Source organism: Phasianus colchicus, chromosome 6 (assembly GCF_987193195.1).
Source record: "Phasianus colchicus chromosome 6, bPhaCol1.hap1.1, whole genome shotgun sequence".
NCBI classification, from domain to species: Eukaryota; Metazoa; Chordata; class Aves; order Galliformes; family Phasianidae; genus Phasianus; species Phasianus colchicus.
The window spans coordinates 16,773,736-16,782,528 of record NC_143441.1 but is presented as its reverse complement, the minus strand read 5'-3'; the positions used below and the strand labels follow the sequence as shown (position 1 = coordinate 16,782,528).

General features: G+C 41.5%; 1 long non-coding RNA gene across 1 annotated transcript; it reads left to right on the top strand.

The window, feature by feature from the left end:
• Positions 1-482: 482 nt before the first annotated feature.
• Positions 483-8,346, top strand: LOC149917457 (uncharacterized). Its single transcript, XR_016467721.1, has 3 exons — positions 483-563; positions 7,717-7,931; positions 8,040-8,346. It is a non-coding gene; the product is annotated as an uncharacterized LOC149917457 (long non-coding RNA).
• The last annotated feature ends 447 nt before the right edge of the window (positions 8,347-8,793 follow it).

Genomic DNA, 8,793 nt, shown 5'->3' with positions numbered 1-8,793 from the left:
AAAAAAAAAGAAAAAAAAAAAAAGAAAAGAAAAAACACAGTTCCCTGCTACAAGTCATGCAGTTGAGTTTCCTGCATTTGGAGAAATCACAGGGCTCAGCACACCCAAAATGCAAGGAATGAGCCTCACCCTGCCTGATCATGGTGTGTTCACTGCCAGATCCAACCTTCGGTGAGAAAGAGAACCTAGATGAGATGACTCTGCACTTTGCACAATGCAACTTGGGGAGAAAAAATAAAAAATGTATTATGGCAAAGTGGAAGCTCTCCCGGAGCAACTTGCGGGCAGTGCCCCTTGTTTTCGCCATGAGGCTTCTTGCAAAGAGAGGCTGGAAGAGCTGCGGGGCTGAATTAAATCCCGGATTAACGCCGGCGCGCTTCGAGCTCCCCCTCCTGTCGCCGAGTCGGTGCCGAGCCGAGCCGAGCCCGGCTCTGCTCAGCTCGGCTCGGCACCGGCTCGGTACAGGAGCTTTCCAGAGTTTGGGAGAAGATAGGGGTGTTGAGAACCGAGGAAGGAGGCTGGGGAGAGAAGCTCGCCCTTGGAGCTGAAGTCATTCATTAAAGGTGAGCACAGGGTACAATGAGTCAAGAAGCTGCTCACTGCAGGCTGAAGGTGGGAGGGAAGAATTTAATACACTGCTTGTGGGCATTCACCGAAGCCTGAGCACAAGTCTGAGAGAGAGCAACGTGTGTTTGTGCTGCCTGCAGCCCAGCCAGGGAATTCCGGGTACGGCAGGGTGGGAGTTTCCCAAAAAAATCCCACCTCAGTCCACATCTCTAATCTCTGATCTAATCTCTAGGACAGGTAGGGCCACGAAGAATGTGGAGCGGCCAGAGCATAGTACAAAACCCACTTGTCCCTTCCCAGATCAGGACACCGGGTGGGACAGGTTAGAAGCACCCTCGAGGAGCGCTCACGGTGGAGCAGCCCCTTCCTCTGAGTCAGTTTAGAGACTGTTGGTTTCCGTCACATGCTTGTGTTACTGTTACAGTATCTAAAAACAAAGCGGAGTTTTAATCTTAGAAACAAGAGATGGGGAAGCCTTCCAGCTGTTAAAGGTTTGACTCAAAGGGAAAAAAAGCACCCGGTTGTTCCCAGGCAGCCTCGGAAACCAGAGAAAGCAGAATCCCCACTTCCCAGCCACCTCCTTCGCCTTGGCATCAGGCTCCTCTCCCGAAATGCGAGTGGGTGGAGGTGTACTCACAGGCTGCAGGGAGTTCCTGAGCCGGCAGGCTGCCAGCTTCGGGTTTTCTTAACTGTTGCTTCCACTGTCAGCCGGCGAGATTGTAGCGGGGGCATTTTTAATAACGTGAGGGCAAAAATTAAAAAGCGGCCATTAGATCAGGCAGCAGCCCTGGGACAATTTGTAAGTTGTGGTTAAGAGACAGAGATACAGAAGATTTGCCGAGTTCAAAGGTCTTCCTTATTAACGTTCCAGTAGCTGACTTGATAGATGGTCTCTAGTCTGTGTTCCCGTATCCCTTCCACTTTCCTTCCTAAAGACAAATGCTTAAGACAAATCCCTAGATGGAGGGATAAGATCTGTAATAGATTATTTCTTATTACATAGAAATTGGTTAATAATTTACTAATCCAATTTCAATGTTTCGCCCCTCACTTCAATTAATCTTTAGAATATAAAATAAATGCTGTTCTTTGTTCTTCCAATGCTAATGAAGAAAGGAACTAATGAGGAGACCTGACCTCGGTACCTTTTGAAAGATGATGCAGCTGCATAGGAGTTAATTTTCTTTTTTTTTCTCTTTTTATTTACTTGTTCTCCTTGAATGCAAAATCCACCCATAAAACAGCAAGCTGTACAAGGTGGTTACAAGCCTGATTTCAAGCATGTCACACAAGTCTTGGTTTAGAAAAATTCCATCTCCTGCAGAGTGCTACAAAATCATGCATATCTACGCTCTTCCATTCTGGAGATAAATATTTTATACAGACACTTTATACAAAGTCAAATAAAACAAGATATGGGAACTTTTACACAGCGTCTCAAACTGCTGTCCATGACTCTGGAACAACGCTTTAAGATTTAGCAGATGTAGACAGTGATTTATTTCTAACAAATTCGATCTGTGGCTCTGTGGCCATAATGCGTTTCAAAGAGATTTTTTTAATCACATCTGTCAGGAATTACACAGGTATAGTCAATCCAGCCTCCTGACATCCCTTCCAGTTGTGTTTCCTGTAATTCTATTACCTTTTGTTTCTTAATCTTCTCTTTTTCTACCCTATCCCTCCCATTAGCACTTTGAGAAATGCTTTCGGCCCTGGCGGTGCTACTGTACCCAGGAAGCATGGCAGTCAGCGACTGATGGATGCTTGTCTGCCAGCACACAGGTGCAAATTAGGAAACCAGTTCAGCTCCCAGCCAACAGACTTTTGTTCCTGCAGCTTGTTGTGTCATCAGTGGCACAGGCTTGGACGTAAACACTCAGGGCACTAAATGACACATTTGAGTGTTCAGATGCTTTTTGCCAAGTGTGATTTCACACCTTGGGGAACACACACACACACGCACACAAAAAAAAAAAACCAAAAAAAAACACTGTCAACAAAGCTCCAAACAGCAACATTTCCATATTTTTACTTAACCACAGAATCCCTTTCCTCAAAAGAAAAATGGTAGTGGTGTGTGGTCAAAATCAATAAGCATACTTTTTATAATCACCTCTGATACATGAAGAAAGCAGCCTTCCTTCCAGTCCTGTAGGCTTGCTTAAGCCTGTCTCATTACAGAATGAAGGTAGGGCATTAAGCTATTTAAGACAGGCCAGGATGCTGTCCTTGCAATGAAGGGGAGCAAAGGTTCCACTCAGAATGGGCTCCGCCAAGAGAAATCCTAGCTGGCAGGACAGAACTCCTTGCAGCAGGCTGCTGGCTCCTGTGCCCAGGAAGGAAAGTGCTCAGAGCTGTGTCTAGCCAGAGTTTGCTCCTAAGGGCTGTGTAAATGATCACAGGCTGGGAGGCTATATCCAGCTTTGCTAGAGGCTAACACTCGTGAGATTTTCTCTTTGCACAGGGGCAGGAAATTCTCCATGCATCTTATTTTCTGCTTTGCCTTCAAGCACAAGAGAAGGCAGGGCTTGGTGTATAAAGTTTACTTTACAGATTTCAAATTCTATTAAGCAAACACATCTATACGCTGCAGAGCAGACCCCCTAATACATTAGAATTGAGAATTGTCCCAGATCTTCAGCAGTATGGAAGTAAGATTTTCCAAATGACTGAGTAAATTGATGTCTCCAAAAGTGCTGTAAACTGATCCATTGGGCTTGACTCTGAACTCCCTTTGTTCCAGCAAAAATCTGAAGTAAACCTGCTGAAGTCAATAGAATTACCCAGTGCAAAAACAGAATCTCTCTTTGCTTTTTTTTTCTTTTTTTTTTTCCTCTTTTACTGTGCAAGCTGATCCCATAGCTGCAAAGAAACTGAAAAATCTACACATACAAACTCTATTGGCCAGGCTATCTTATTGTGAAACCTACTATATATCCCAACCTTATAAAAAATCATTCAAGTGTGACGCTGTCCTCTCTCTCCCTTTTCTGATAAGTGAAGAGCAAGGGCTGCCAATAGCACATAAACTAGAAGACAGGAAAATAATATTGCACAGCAGGAGAAAAAGCATAGCTGAAAGAAGATCAAGGAAGCTAAATTAAAGAAGATCGTAATATCTGAGTGACACAGCCACAACACAACACATGGATGCAGCAGACATTGTGGCAACTAAAGAATACTTTCATTGGATACCTGGGAGTTGCAGAAAGCAGCAGCATTTCCATTAATGAGTTCCTTCCAGAAAATCTGCTACTTTTCATTGACTTGGTTTGAAACAGATCAAGCTAATAGTAAGACCTTATTGACTTCATCATCCAGTGTGAGGCCTGATGAATTTAAATACAAGGCAAACTAGTGAAATACTCTCATGAAGAATGAACTTGCACTTTCCCAGAGTGCAGATGATTGCACTGCATTGTTTGTCCTGTGTGACACTATATATTTGAAAGGATGGTGTCATCTTTCTGTGACACCACCAAAAAATAAATGAGCATATTTTTGAGGTTAGCAAATGTTTAAAATATAAATAGTGGCAGAATTTAGAAGCGGTATTGGAGAGGTGTGAGCCCTGTCTCTGCTATTTGTAAAATCTCCACTTTCCTTGACAACAAATTCCTAGGAAAAATGGCAATGTTCCATTTTCCATTTTGTTATTAGCTGTTTTTTTTTTTAAAAAAAAAGATCCTATGAATAAGCCTCTCTTGTCAGCCTGCCCTATAAAGACCTCCTGTCGTTTGTAGTGTCAACACACAAATTCTGGAATTTGAAATGTACGTCTCATTTCTGGGGGCACAGCAATTTGTGTGCAAATTATCAATGAATAAGTGAAAAGATTTCTCTCCTCCTGACTACAGCTGGTAGAGTGCTCTTGGCATCTGTTGTTCAGTGTCCCTTTCATTATTATTTTTTTTTAACCTCAGTTTTCCAAAGAAACCCTTCCAAGGCATGCTACAACTGCCACCCAAAATGCCACTAAGCTGCACAGTTCTACGGATATTATATTCTGAGAGAGGAGGCTTGTTCTTTGCATTTGCTTTAAGTGCCCACAGATGACTATTGGTAGAGGTCTTGCTAAATCAAGTCCTATAAAAATATTTTGGAACTTGTGATATTGTCTGAGAAATAAGTTAAACCTCTTGAAACGGGAATTAGGTTTCTGCAATTATGTTATTGTAACCTGTTCATATTGTGGTAATGCCTAAAGCCTGGTTATGTTTTAAGAAAAAATAGTTACTCTCCAGAGAGCTGCTATTTTTCTCATGCTACCTGGTGTTCTCAAAGTACAGGGTGGGACGGGGGAGGCTGTAGAGTATTTGCTATATTACTGATCTCTTGAGAGAAAGCTGCTTCCATGGGCATTTGCAAGGCAATTCAAGAGCAGCCCGCAAGTCAGAAAGAAGCAAGAAATAATTAGAAGGAACTAACATAGTGTTGTTTGCTAGAGAAGCAACCACCTGGAAGGAAATGGGGAAGAGGAGTTAAGCATCCATTTTATACACTTAGAGAAAACGTGTTTAAAAAGAAGGGTGGAGCCAGAATTCAGGGAGTCACTTGCAGGGAATTATGAAAAGCCAGAAACAAGGAAGAGTGTGAAGAGGAAAAAGCAGAATATGTAAAAGAGAAGCAGAGGACTGTGGCCAGAGAAATATGGAGAAAGAGCCTATGTAGGGCTCTGAGGAGAGAGAAATAAAAGGGTAAGTCAAAGGGAGAAAGAAAATTCAGTGAATTATTTGAGAAAGGACTGCAAACACAGCATGAAAGCAAGGACCTGCTGCTTCAGATGTAACTCTGTAGTAACACTGAATTAAAAGATTTGAGAAGCAACTTCACTATACCGTGAATGAAGTTTCCCAAAGTACATCCGTACAACAGTAGAGTTTATTATATTATGTAATGTTCTATAATTATACTGATACAGTTCTCATGTGAACACTACCAAAGTGAGACTTTTTTCAATTTTGGCTTATGTTGCTCTGGAAAGGGCTCCAGTTGAACTGGAGAAAATATTTTTACATTGAGACAGGAGTTCATAGGCAGGGTGATGCTTGTTTATCTATAATTGTGTAGTTGTATTCAGGTGAAGTGTGAAATGTGCCTGTGTGGACAAAGCCTGAAATATCTAGCTGTCCTTCAGGCCATTGACGTGACATTCTTTAGCTTAGCAAGAAACCACATTTCAAAGCCACCTTTTATAATTGTATAGGAACGGAGCAGAACAATACAACACTATCCAACAAAATGAACTGTCTATTATAGGTATTCAGAGGTGTTTAGGTTTCCCAAGCTTCTACTTCCTTGTAAGCAATTGCTGAAGATGCTACATGGACTTTCTATGATCACAAATGTGAGAAGGGATAATGAGAAAACAGTATGTGTGAAGTCTTGGTCCATGCTGTGAACACTTCTGTAACCTTTGGCACCTGAGAGTTACCATGGCCTAGATCAGGGGGAAAAAAAAAAAGGGACAGTGGCTTTTAAGAAGTTTTGAAATGAAAGGCTCACAAATGCTGGAGCTTTTAATAGCATGTGCCTTTTTGTTTCAACTATGGAATTTATGTGGGAAATAAGAAGAAAAAAAAAAGCTGTAAGTGTTAAACGTAAGTAATAGTTAAAAACCTGATGCATGAGCTATTCTTTGTTTTCATGCGCTGGTCAGACCAGAAAAAAAAAAAGAAAAAAAAAGAAAAGAAGTGCCATATACTGGCTTCTCAAGAATGCAGCATCAGGGATCTGTAAAAATCTGAGTGCTTCTATTGCTGCCTTTTGAAGGGCTCTGTAATAATAAGGAGGCCTAGGGAGAAAAATTGCAGTTGAAGACCATTGAAGTCTTGAACTGTAGTCAAACCACAGAGTGAAATTACTAAGCCCTGAACACCTCTCCTGATCCTTCTCTGTTGAGAAGAACCTTTGTTAGATGAGGAGGCAGAGGTTGAAAGAGTCAATTGAAATCCTCGCTAAATACATTTTCTGAGAAGTTAGGACATGTGGATTTTTACCCCGCATGGATTTACAAATCCACAGTATTGGAGCAGACAGAGAATCACTATTTTTTTTTTTTAGTAGAAAGAATAAACTAGAATAAGATTATTACCAATTGAGTGTCTGAGCAAGCAAAGCAGATTTTCTTGTGCTAACCCATCTGAGCGAGAGTGACACATACTGTGACAGAGAGAAATATTTGAAAGGGCAGAAATAAAGAACTGTAGGTATGAAGTATTACTTACACAATGAGAAACTCCTTTGTCTCGGATACTGGGAATGTTATTTTGTCCATTTATTGCTGAGTTCTTAAGTAGCCCATTCAACACTATAGACCAACATTTGGTACGTCTTATTGTGGATCTGCATCTCCACAAAGAGCAAGAGAAATTCCAGGGCACATCTTCAGTGACAATAGCCAACCTGTAACATTCTGTCGACAGTATGAAAAATACTTTCCTTTTCATCTGGATTTCACAAAGCACTCTACAAAGGCAGAGGCATAAGCCATGAGTGTATGCTATTAATGAGCCATCCCCAGCAGTTCTCCTCTCTATTTTGTTACAAGACAGACACATTTCAAGGTTAAGTTTACACCAGAAAAAAAGCTCTCAGGATTGTTGTGCAGGCAGTTGTACGGACAAAACACAACATCAAGAGCTGCACTTCATGATGGCAAAACTGTTCTAGACTGGCTTTTTCTAAACTACATCTGGTATTACACCAGGAATGTCCCAGTCTATTTGTCACTGTAGTGGAAAGCATCGAGTACTGATTTTGTCCAACAGTGGCCATTGCCACGGGCTATACAGTGGTGACAAATAAAAAGCAAACACACGTTTAAACAGCAAGTTGGAGTTTTTTGTAAGTTTGCAAAAGTGGCAAAAATAGTGCATTTGCTGTTGTTCAGCCCACTGCTTCCAGAAGTCTTCTTGTCTGGGTCATGTTGGCCAACGCCTTCCACCTCTCGCCAATAGCAATGCCATTGTCCTGGGAGCCTTCATAGTGCAGGACTGATTGATGACAATCCATCTACTTCTTAATCTACTACAATAATTTCACTTACTGAGTTTCTTCAGGATCTGAGCACTGCTGCCAAGAAAATGTGGTATGTAGACATGGAAAGTTGATGACAAACCATAAAGCAGTACCTTCTGTAAACAGAAAAAGAAGCAGAAACAGGAAAAACATCTGAATTGAGGAAGCACACAGTGCCAGGAGGAAAAAGCTGAGGAGTATGGAATACTGCAGTCCAGGGAGCCTATGCACTGCAGAGACAGAGAAAAAAAAGCAGAGACAGCTACCACAAAGCCCAAAGGAAGCAGAGACCACTGGGGAAGCAGCTTTCTGCAGAAAAGCAGATCCATCAGACACAAAAAGTAAGTGACAGAGAAGTCTAATGAGTGGCTATGAGTGAAGCTTATACAAGCACCTCAATTTACATTTTCAGTCTAACTCTCAATTAACATCATTCTCTTCTTTTATAGGAGGGAAAATGAGAATCAGCAGAGTGACTGCTAGAGATATCAACAGCAGAAGAGTCATGTATCTCACAGTGCACAGCACTGAGTACTAACTATAGATCTGGTAAGCCGAGAAAGCAGTGAATCATTGTATCTTCAAGGTAAAGCAATTTTAAGGATTAATCTAAGGCAAAGTAGCTTCTCATGAAACTTCTTATGATGTTGCAAAACTGAATTGATCTTGTCACGTTTAGCTTTTCAGTTACCAAAATGAACCACATCCCATTGCAGGAGAGGTATGAAAGAAAGCAGCATAGCAATAGAATATAGGGATGGCTACACTCTTACTTCCTTGTAAGCCTTTGGAATCAATTTCCAGCCACTCTCCAGTCTGTAGAAGTTTGGCCAGGACTTTAATAAGGACAAAATCTGTAATGGGACTTTCTGCTCACACAACAGTCTTTCACCAAAGCCTTCAGAGAGCTCCCAGTACTAGTCTCAAACAAAACAAAAAGCAAGTGGTCTGACAAGGAGACCTAAGTTTTTCCCTCCACAATAAAGGTCTCTCTGGCACTGGAATAAAAGCAAAGAGAACAAGTCTTTTTCTCTGTGGACCCTTCTATAAAGAATCGAACTGAAGAAGATGTAGCTCTAAGGACATAGAAGTCATACTGTTTGAGAAAATTACAGTAACGGAAGTTGGGTGCATCACTAAGTTATGGCAACAGAGTTGTGAGCAGGAAACTGTAGAGTAACCCTATAGATTCATTACCCTTAT